Source organism: Lepisosteus platostomus, unplaced genomic scaffold (assembly GCF_059453375.1).
Source record: "Lepisosteus platostomus isolate fLepPlt1 unplaced genomic scaffold, fLepPlt1.hap1 Scaffold_42_H1, whole genome shotgun sequence".
NCBI lineage: Eukaryota > Metazoa > Chordata > Actinopteri > Semionotiformes > Lepisosteidae > Lepisosteus > Lepisosteus platostomus.
Window position 1 is genome coordinate 21962 of NW_028291665.1, and position 9850 is coordinate 31811.

The window sequence follows — 9850 nt, forward strand, 5'->3', positions numbered from 1 at the left end:
CACTTCGTTGGCCTAAGGAGGTTTGGTCACTGCTTTTGCAGTGTAGATTAGTGGGCAAAGCTCAGGAAGTTTGTTCTACACTTTCTTTAGAAGAAAGTTTGAATTACAATACTGTGAAAGCTGCTATCTTACGGGCTTATGAATTGGTTCCTGAGGCTTATAGACAACGCTTCAGAAATCATCGTAAAGTGTCAGACCAGACATTTGTTGAATTTGCTAGAGAGAAGGGCACTCTCTTTGATAAATGGGTTGTAGCCAGTAAAGTGAGTGACTTTAACTCATTGCGTGAGTTAATGCTCTTAGAGGAATTTAAGAACTGTTTGCCTGAACGCATTGTTGTGTATTTGAATGAGCAAAAAGTAACTACTTTATCGCAAGTCGCTGTTTTGGCAGATGAGTTCGTGCTCACTCATAAGAATGTTTTCATGTCTGTGCGTGCGGAGAAGACTTTGTCTACTCTAAGTTCCCAGTCTCAGTCTCCCCCAGTAAAAACTAGTTCCTCACGTCTTAAAGAGGAGCGTGAATGTTTTTATTGTCACAAGAGAGGTCATATAATTGCAGATTGTTTGGCCCTAAAACATAAGCAGCAGCAACAGCAACATCCTAAGAGTGCTGGGTTTGTTAAGACTGTTTCCCGTTCTGCTATTCCTTTGTCTAGTGAAAACAGTCTCCCTGACCCTAGTTATGATTAGTTATTTTTTTTCACTTTACCGTGAATCGGGCTCGGCTGCACAGAGGAGAGAGGACAGGTGACAGGGGAGTCACACGCTGGCGGTTTGAATACGCGGAAGATCACTGAGGGATCCACAGTATATGGACCCTCCGTGCGCCATCAGTCCACACTCCGGACTCTGAATCCTGCCATCCGAGTTAAGATCTCGGCAGAACCTGAGGCGCAGTTCCTTCTTAAAACGTAATCTGGTGAGCATTTCTAGAATCGTACTTGTATAGATGCAGCCTTTAATGTGTTGCTAGGTTAAAATTGATGATTTCTTGAACTTCAGTAGGCAACTGCCCTCTTGATTTCGGATTTAATTTCTTTATTACAGGGGCGCTTTTATGAAGACAGAGTCATGTTCAGGTACTTTGCTTGATGGAGGAAGCTCATTTCGGACTCTGTGATCTGCTCACCTGGAAAGGTCTGCTGTACTACTATAAGAGAGAAGTAGAGTCTGGAAGAAGGGACAATTTTATGATGCTTTGGAAGATAATGTTTTTTTTTTTCTTTGAAATCGAAATGAATCAGAATATCAGTGCAAAAGACAAACTCTTGGTTTGGTTTAAAGAGATATGGTTTTAAAACAGACAAAATGTAGAAAACAGGTGTTTCTCACTTTTGGAAAAGAATGGACCGGGGGTAATATTTTACTAGTTGCAGTGCTGATCTCACTGGGTTACAGTCCTGCAGTATCACACCAGGGCCAGTGGCGCAATGGATAACGCGTCTGACTACGGATCAGGAGATTGCAGGTTCGACTCCTGCCTGGCTCGGGTTGTTTTTAAAAGCATCGGGCTACTCCCTAAGCAGTCTGTGCTACTTACTGCATTGTAATCGTACCCAGTAAGAGATTTCCTTCATGTAAATGAACTGCACCTGACAGCATTAGAAAAACACCTGGGCTCAGTACGGTGCTGAGAGCTCAGCGTTGCTGTTGTTCTAATTAGCACGCACTGCATCGGCTATGAGCCCGAACTTTTCAAATATTCCGATCAGTTAGTCAACACGTAGTCCACATGAACGGTAGAAATATTCTCGTCTGTCTCTTGTTTGTATAGAACTGAATGTCCCTGACAATGTACTGTTAGTTTTAATTGAAGAACGGCATTTGTGTTCAAATATACCAGACAAGTTACCGGGGTAAAGTTAGCTTGAAGTTCGAAAACGATTTTGGCACGCCTGTAGCGCTTTCACGAAATCTCTTAGAGTTACAAAAACACTTGCTTTGTGTATAAAATACATTGTGGATGCTTTCTCAGCCTTTACTTTTTCGTTTTTATGACATTTTTTTGACCAAGCACGAATATGCTTTTGTCCATATCTCCGCAATGGAAGCACAGAACGCCTTCAAACCAAAAGCATTTTAAAGACCACGACTTGTGGATATTTCCACAGCCTTTACATCAATCTATCGGTGAGCTAATTATCTTTTTTTAAACCTCCGGTTTTTCATCGATGCGTAATTACGCACGAACTGGAACCCGGGGGACCGCTGTGTGCACACGTTCACAAAGCGAGAAATACTGTTCAATACGGCTTCATGCGAAAAACCCGTATACTGTATGACCATAGGAAGCAGAACAGCGCGGTCTCCCATTACCCAGACTGTAAGCACGGGAATAAAGCTTTGTTTGATTTCTGAAACCCTTCCTTTACGTCCTGTTTTCATTCAGGTAAGGGTCAACTATATTCACAATACTACTGACAGCAGGAAGATTAAAATATTCTTTACTCAGCAGCTTATTAAAAACAGCTCCCATGATGTTCAAACCGATTTTTTACACAGAACACTGACACAGCTTTGTGTTCTGAATCTCTTTTTCTCTTGCTTTTATTTAATGTGGCACAATGCACTGGTTCAGAAACCAATAGCATTTAAACCACAGCACCCACAATGCTGCAGGTAAGTGTTTTGCACACTAAGCAGGTCATCTGACTATTCCCAGCTTTGTTTTGGGTTATGGAACCTTTATTTTTTTATGATTTTCTGAAGATAACACTACAGGTGGGATGGGTGGGTTGTCTTCATGGCTCAATAGCATTTCAAATACAGCACCCACACTGCTGAAACCAAGTGTTTTACACACCAGACAGGCCCCCGAACCTCATACAACCTTGCTGTGGCTGTGGCCCCTTTCTTTAATTTTTTTATGATTTTCTGAAGATAACACTACAGGTAATACACTGGGACAGGTGGGTCGTCTTCATGGCTCAATAGCATTTCAAATACAGCACCCACTCTGCTGAAACCAAGTGTTTTACACACCAGACAGGCCCCCAAACCTCATACAACCTTACTGTGGCTGTGGCCCCTTTCTTTATTTTGTAATGATTTTCTGAAGATAACACTACAGGTAATACACTGGGACGGGTGGGTCGTCTTCATGGCTCAATTGCATTTCAAATACAGCACCCACTCTGCTGAAACCAAGTGTTTTACACACCAGACAGGCCCCCAAACCTCATACAACCTTACTGTGGCTGTGGCCCCTTTCTTTATTTTGTAATGATTTTCTGAAGATAACACTACAGGTAATACACTGGGACGGGTGGGTCGTCTTCATGGCTCAATAGCATTTCAAATACAACAGCCACACTGCTGAAACCAGGTGTTTTACACACCAGACAGCCCCCAGAACCTTATACAACCTTGCTGTGGTTGTGGCCCCTTTCTTTATTTTTTTATGAGTTTTTCAATATGGCACCATTAGACAGGCGGTACATGGGGATAGTACATCGTGCTCTTCACGAGTCAATAGCTCTTCAAGCACAACAGCCGCAGTGCTGCAACCAGGTGTTTTACACACCAGACAGCTCCCCTAACCTTATACAACCTCGCTTTGAGTTGTTTAACATTTCTTTCAAATCACTTGGGTTCATCAATCATTTGATCATTTTTCAGCGTGGAATAAACCTATTACTTGTTCCTTGGAGATTACCATCTGCTGATAAGATATGATCGCTATATTGACCATATACAATTTCTTGCATAAGGAATTCATATTTTGCATACACCGATCCCCCCGGAGTCCCAAGTGATTCTGGTTTTGGAAAGCTAAAGGACAATGAGCTTCACGATACCAGGGGGACAGTGGGTGGTCAAGTCTCCCCTAAACAATGGATCTTGTCAGATTATGATGTCAGTGCATTTAATAAATGTTGTTGAACTCTCTTTAGCCCAAATACAGAGGAGCCCAGACCCAGAATGTTACTGACAGAGAGTGATCTCATTATGTGTGTTTGGATTTTAACAACTATTTTTATTGTTTGCTAGAACCAAAACAATCTATGTTAGACATTTTCATCTTCAGCCAAAAATACAAACCTGTGTACGTAGTGTGGTGCAGGTTCTTGTCCCATCCTGCTCTTGGTCCAGGTTGGAGGGTTGCACCGATTCTGAATCTTGTTAGCTGGTATGGATGGGTTTGGGGGTGTTGATACCAGAGTGGTCCAGGAGGGGGATTCAGGTGTCTCGGGGGCATTCTTGTTTTTCTATGAGTTCAGGTTGATTCTGTTGGTTCTGTCATGAATCTCCCTCACGCAGGCAAGCGCTCCCGCATTCCCTCGAGCTCTCCCCATACCAAACGTGCACATGTCAATCAGTCCTCTACTTAAACCCTCATCTGTTCCCCGGTCATTGCTCACGATTGAGATTCTGTCCCGGAGCTTACCTACTAACTACGCTTTTGCCTTACTATGACTTCTCCCCTGGACCTCGACCCCGCTTTTCCGACAACTGCTTTAGCCACTCGATTTTGTACCTTCGCCTGTTTTACGCTTTCTCGGATCCTGACCCCAGCCTGTCTCTTCATTTACGCCTCTGCCTACCGACGCAACTTCTACGCCTTCCCGGACTCGGGCCCCTGCCTGTTTACTCCGACTACGCCTGCGTCTTGGGCCAACCCTACCAAGGGCACCGCATTGGATCCCTATCCTCAGCAGTCAGCCCCTGCGTGACAGGTTCTGAGTGTCTTGGTTACATCCGTTTGTGTGTATAGATGAAAAAGCTATTGAAGAGCACCCCCACACCCCCCACCCGTCTTGGTGGAAGTTGCCATGTTCAAAAAATCCTAAAAAGATAATTAAAGTTGCACACAACAAAGCATGACTGTGAAAGGTCAGGAGGCCTGCCTAGTGAGCACAACACTTGATTACAGTCAAAAAAAACATTAAAAAATAAAGAAATGTTCCACAACTCAAAGCGAGGTTGTATAAGGTTAGGGGAAATGTCTGGTGTAAAACACCTGGTTGCAGCACTGTGGCTGTTGTGCTTGAAGAGCTATTGACTCATGAATAGCACCCCCCAATCCCCATGTACCGCCTGTCTAATGGTGCCATATTGAAAAACTAAAATTCTTATTAAAAAAATAAATAAAGGGGCCACAACCACAGAAAGGTTGTATAAGGTTAGGGGACCTGTGTGGTGTGTAAAACACTTGGTTTCAGCAGTGTGGTTGTTGTATTTGAAATGCTATTGAGCCATGAAGACTACCCACCTATCGCACTGTGTTACCTGTAGTGTTATCTTCAGAAAATCATAAAAAAATAAAGAAAGGGGCCACAGCCACAGCAAGGTTGTACGAGGTTCTGGGGCCTGTCTGGTGTGTAAAACACTTGGTTTCAGCAGTGTGGGTGCTGTATTTGAAATGCTATTGAGCCATGAAGACGACCCACCTGTCCCAGTGTATTACCCGTAGTGTTATCTTCAAAAAATCATAAAAAATTAAAGAAAGGGGCCACAGCCACAGCAAGGTTATATAAAGTTAGGGGGCCTGTCTGGTGTGTAAAACACTTGGTTTCAACAGTGTGGGTGCTGTATTTGAAATGCTATTGAGCCATGAAGACGACCCACCTATCCCAGTGTATTACCTGTAGTGTTATCTTCAGAAAATCATAAAAAATTAAAGAAAGGGGCCACAGCCACAGCAAGGTTGTACGAGGTCCGGGGGCCTGTCTGGTGTGTAAAACACTTGGTTTCAGCAGTGTGGGTGCTGTATTTGAAATGCTATTGAGCCATGAAGACGACCCACCTGTCCCAGTGTATTACCCGTAGTGTTATCTTCAAAAAATCATAAAAAATTAAAGAAAGGGGCCACAGCCACAGCAAGGTTATATAAAGTTAGGGGGCCTGTCTGGTGTGTAAAACACTTGGTTTCAACAGTGTGGGTGCTGTATTTGAAATGCTATTGAGCCATGAAGATGACCCACCTATCCCAGTGTATTACCTGTAGTGTTATCTTCAGAAAATCCTAAAAAATATAAAGAAAGGTTCCACAACCCAAAACAAAGCTGGGAAAAGTCAGAGGACCTGCTTAGTGTGCAAAACACTTGCTGCATTGTGGGTGCTGTGGTTTAAATGCTATTGGTTTGTGAACAGAATACCCCTATCCCAGTGCATTGTGCCATATTAAATAAAAGCATGACAAAAAGAGATTCAGAATGCAAAGCTGTGTCAGTGTTCTGTGTAAAAAATCGGTTTGAACATCATGGGAGCTGTTTTTAATAAGCTGCTGAGAAAAGAATATTTTAATCTTCCTGCTGTCAGTAGTATTGTGAATATAGTTGACCCTTACCTGAATGAAAACAGGGCGTAAAGGAAGGGTTTCAGAAATCAAACAAAGCTTTATTCCCGTGCTTACAGTCTGGGTAATGGGAGACCGCGCTGTTCTGCTTCCTATGGTCATATACGGGTTTTTCGCATGAAGCCGTATTGAACAGTATTTCTCGCGTTGTGAACGTGTGCTCACAGCGGTCCCCCGGGTTCCAGTTCGTGCGTAATTACGCATCGATGAAAAACCGGAGGTTTAAAAAAAGATAATTAGCTCACTGATAGTTTGATGTAAAGGCTGTGGAAATATCCACAAGTCGTGGTCTTTAAAATGCATTTGGTTTGACGGCGTTCTGTGCTTCCATTGCGAAGATATGGACAAAAGAATATTCGTGCATGGTCAAAAAAATGTCATAAAATCGAAAAAGTAAAGGCTGAGAAAGCATCCACAATGTATTTTATACACAAAACAAGCATTCTCGCAACTCTAAGAGGTTTCGTGAAAGCGCTACAGGCGTGCCAAAATCGTTTTCGAACTTCGAGCTAACTTTACCCTGGTAGACAAGTTTACGTAACTGCTCATGCGCCACTCAGTTGTAATTAGTCAAGAAATAAAGTCGAAAAACAGCTGCGGGTTTGATTCTGAACGTATGAGATTTCAGCGCATTTTACTTCCATTGACAAATGATAGAGATTCGAAGAGAGATCCTTCAGACCAGCAAGCAAACCCACGGCTATTTCGGTTTTCTATCTAGGCAACGTTGGTGTCTGCAATAGCATACATGAAAGCGTGATGCAATTTCTGTGGCTACATTTGTTGCACGTCATGCACAGTAAGAGTGTTTCTAACACCAAATAAAAAGTCAACAATTAGCGATGACGCCTTCTCCTCAGTTAACCCACTGAAACCCTTGCTGTTAACAGTTCTTTACTGCGTGGTTTACGAGCACCTACATATCGTGTCGGTTCTTTCAGCTTTATTCATTAGGTTTTCAAAGGCATAAGTAGAGCACCAGAGGTGCGAACGCAAAATGTGTGGTTACCTGAAGAATTGCTTTCAATGGCAGCGGGTCCAAGCGATTTAGCGTTTTTATAGTGCCGGGAAAGGAGAAACGGCACTTTGCCTTTGCCGCGCAGGCACAAGGCGACGTGCGGCAGACGCCGGAGTCGGCAAGTTCCGAACTTGCGCGGGGAGTCCCCAACGCACTTAACCACTCGGCCACGACAAAAGCGAGTTTGCTGCCGCCGCATTCCTCCTATAATCTAACACGGAGTGCGAGGTGGCTGCGGAAACCTTTTTAAAGTCGCTCTCCGTTAAAAAAAAATACCTTTCACAAGATTCGTGCCGGCAGACAGACACGCCTCAGAGGGTTTAAGGCTGGCTTCACGTTCAAATGATAAAGTCCCCCAGTCCGGATGTCAAAATGCAACTTTGGCAGACAGAAAAAACATCAACAAACCACAAAAGGTTTTTACAAGCTGCACCACACTGCACTTTCAAAAGCATTTACATTCTTGTTAGACGCGGGAATTGCCTTTGATTTGCGCGCTTACGAACGCCATGGAAAACGAAACAAAACTAAAGCCCTCAGCTCCTGCACTTGATTATAATGCCGTTACGTGTCGAAGCAGGAATTTATGTCATCCTACCACTGCAACACGGGGAATAGAGAGAAATGAGTACACGCTACGAATTGTCTCTTATCAGTCCCTACAGTTGTAAGGCGCCTGGAAGCGTGCACCCCCATCATTAATCTTTGCGCATCTGTGCAAGGTAAACTCTGGAGCAGTCTTTGAAACGGCTCAAAGGAAACACGTGATTGATTCCATGTGCATCTGGGGTTCATTTCTTATTTACATTTAATTCAAGGGAAAGGCTTGGGTCAGTTTCAGACGGCCTCCAACAGCGAGATTCAAGCGCCCCACCTTCAGCCCAATCTGCGCAGCCAGAACGCCAACGGTTCCTATGCTCTCCGGGGTGCGGTTGTGACCCCGTAACCTAAAATGTTGGTGGCAGACAAATGGAGACTAAAAGGTGACGTCCTAGGACATGACTACATTGTGGGGATGGTGACCATTGCTTGGAAAAGAGTGCGAGGCCCCTTTAGAAAAACATTTTGTTAACAGACATTCTGCCTCAGCCTAAACACCTATAGCTTGCAAAGCGCATGCTATTAGACAGGCACCTCTGCAAGACCTTAAGAGTCTCTTAAACTAGTGATAGTAAGGTGTTCCCAATTGGCGATGTTCGGCTTTCAAATCATCTCTCCGTGGAAGCGCCGAGATGCAGCTGTTTAAGGCTTAGAAGCAGCTGACTGTTTTACTGCCTAACTGATCACTGTCAGTCAGGGAGCTCAGAGGTGAAAAGCCTGTCTGAGAGACAATTCGCCGTCGATCAGTTCAATATGTTCCGTACCAGCTCGGCGCACCTGAGATCATCTTGGTAGCCGTGTAGCTCAGATGAGTGAGAGCGTGTGTGTGTACCACCGTGATTGGATGCCGGTCCTTCTCAGGTCACAGTAAACCTTCTGCTGCCTAACTTTCCTAATTTTGTGGATCCCTTTGAAAAAGCAAAGGAAAAAAAAAACTGGCTCTTCATCAGCGTGATCGACCCAACCCAGTGTGACCCAGTGTGCCCCAGTGGCCTAATGGATAAGGCACTGGCCTCCTAAGCCAGGGATTGTGGGTTTGAGTCCCATCTGGGGTGCTCCTGTCCCATTTTGAGCGTACAAATGTCCTTGTGATTTGCAAAGCTGCAACCCCACCTTACTCAGTGAGCGTCTCTGCTTTTCTCTCACATACAGTTGGGAGAAAAACTTTTGTAAACAGCCCTTTGGAATGATGTGGATTTCTGCATGAATGGCTCCTAACATGTGATCTTATCTTTATCTAAGTCATAATAATTAATAAAGAGAGTCTGATTTAACAAACAACACACGCCCAACATTTGACATTGCTGTTTCTTTATTGACCAAATGGTTTAAACAATCAAGGTCATTGATGGAAAAAGTACGTGAACCCTTATATTAAGGAGCTAGTGGAACCTCCTTTATGACAAAAACCTCAACCCCCACTTTCTGTAGCGGCTTGTCAGACCTGAGCAGCGGTTAGGAGGTATTTTGGCCTATGTATATTTTTGGGATGTCTTGCGCTGAATGGCCTGCTTCAGATCACGCCACAGCACTTCAATGGGATTGGGGTCAGGACTCTTACTTGGCCATCCCAACATACGGAATTTCTTCTGTTTCAGCCACTCTGTTGTTGATGTACTCCTTTGTTTTTGTCATGTTGTAAGACCCAGCGTCTTTTGAGTTTTAGATCACAGGCAGACACCCTGACATTCTGCTGTAGAATTTCCTGATACATCTTGGAATTCATCGGTCCCTCGATGCCTCCGCCATGCTTCCCAGGTGGGATGAGGTTTTGGAGTTGGTATGCGGTGTTTTGTTATCTCCAAACATAACGCTGTGCACATTTACCAACAAGTTCAACTTTTGTCACGTCTGTCCACAGAACATTGTTCCAGGAGTTGCTGTGGAACATCCATGTGGTCTTTAGCAAACTTGAGAGGGGCTGTGGTGGTT

General features: G+C 44.0%; 2 non-coding genes across 2 annotated transcripts; both read left to right on the plus strand.

The window, feature by feature from the left end:
- The first annotated feature begins 1418 nt into the window (after window positions 1-1418).
- trnar-acg (transfer RNA arginine (anticodon ACG)) lies at window positions 1419-1491 on the plus strand. Its single transcript has one exon. It is a non-coding gene; the product is annotated as a tRNA-Arg (tRNA).
- Window positions 1492-8900: 7409 nt separating this feature from the next.
- Window positions 8901-8973, plus strand: trnar-ccu (transfer RNA arginine (anticodon CCU)). Its single transcript has one exon. It is a non-coding gene; the product is annotated as a tRNA-Arg (tRNA).
- Window positions 8974-9850: the final 877 nt, after the last annotated feature.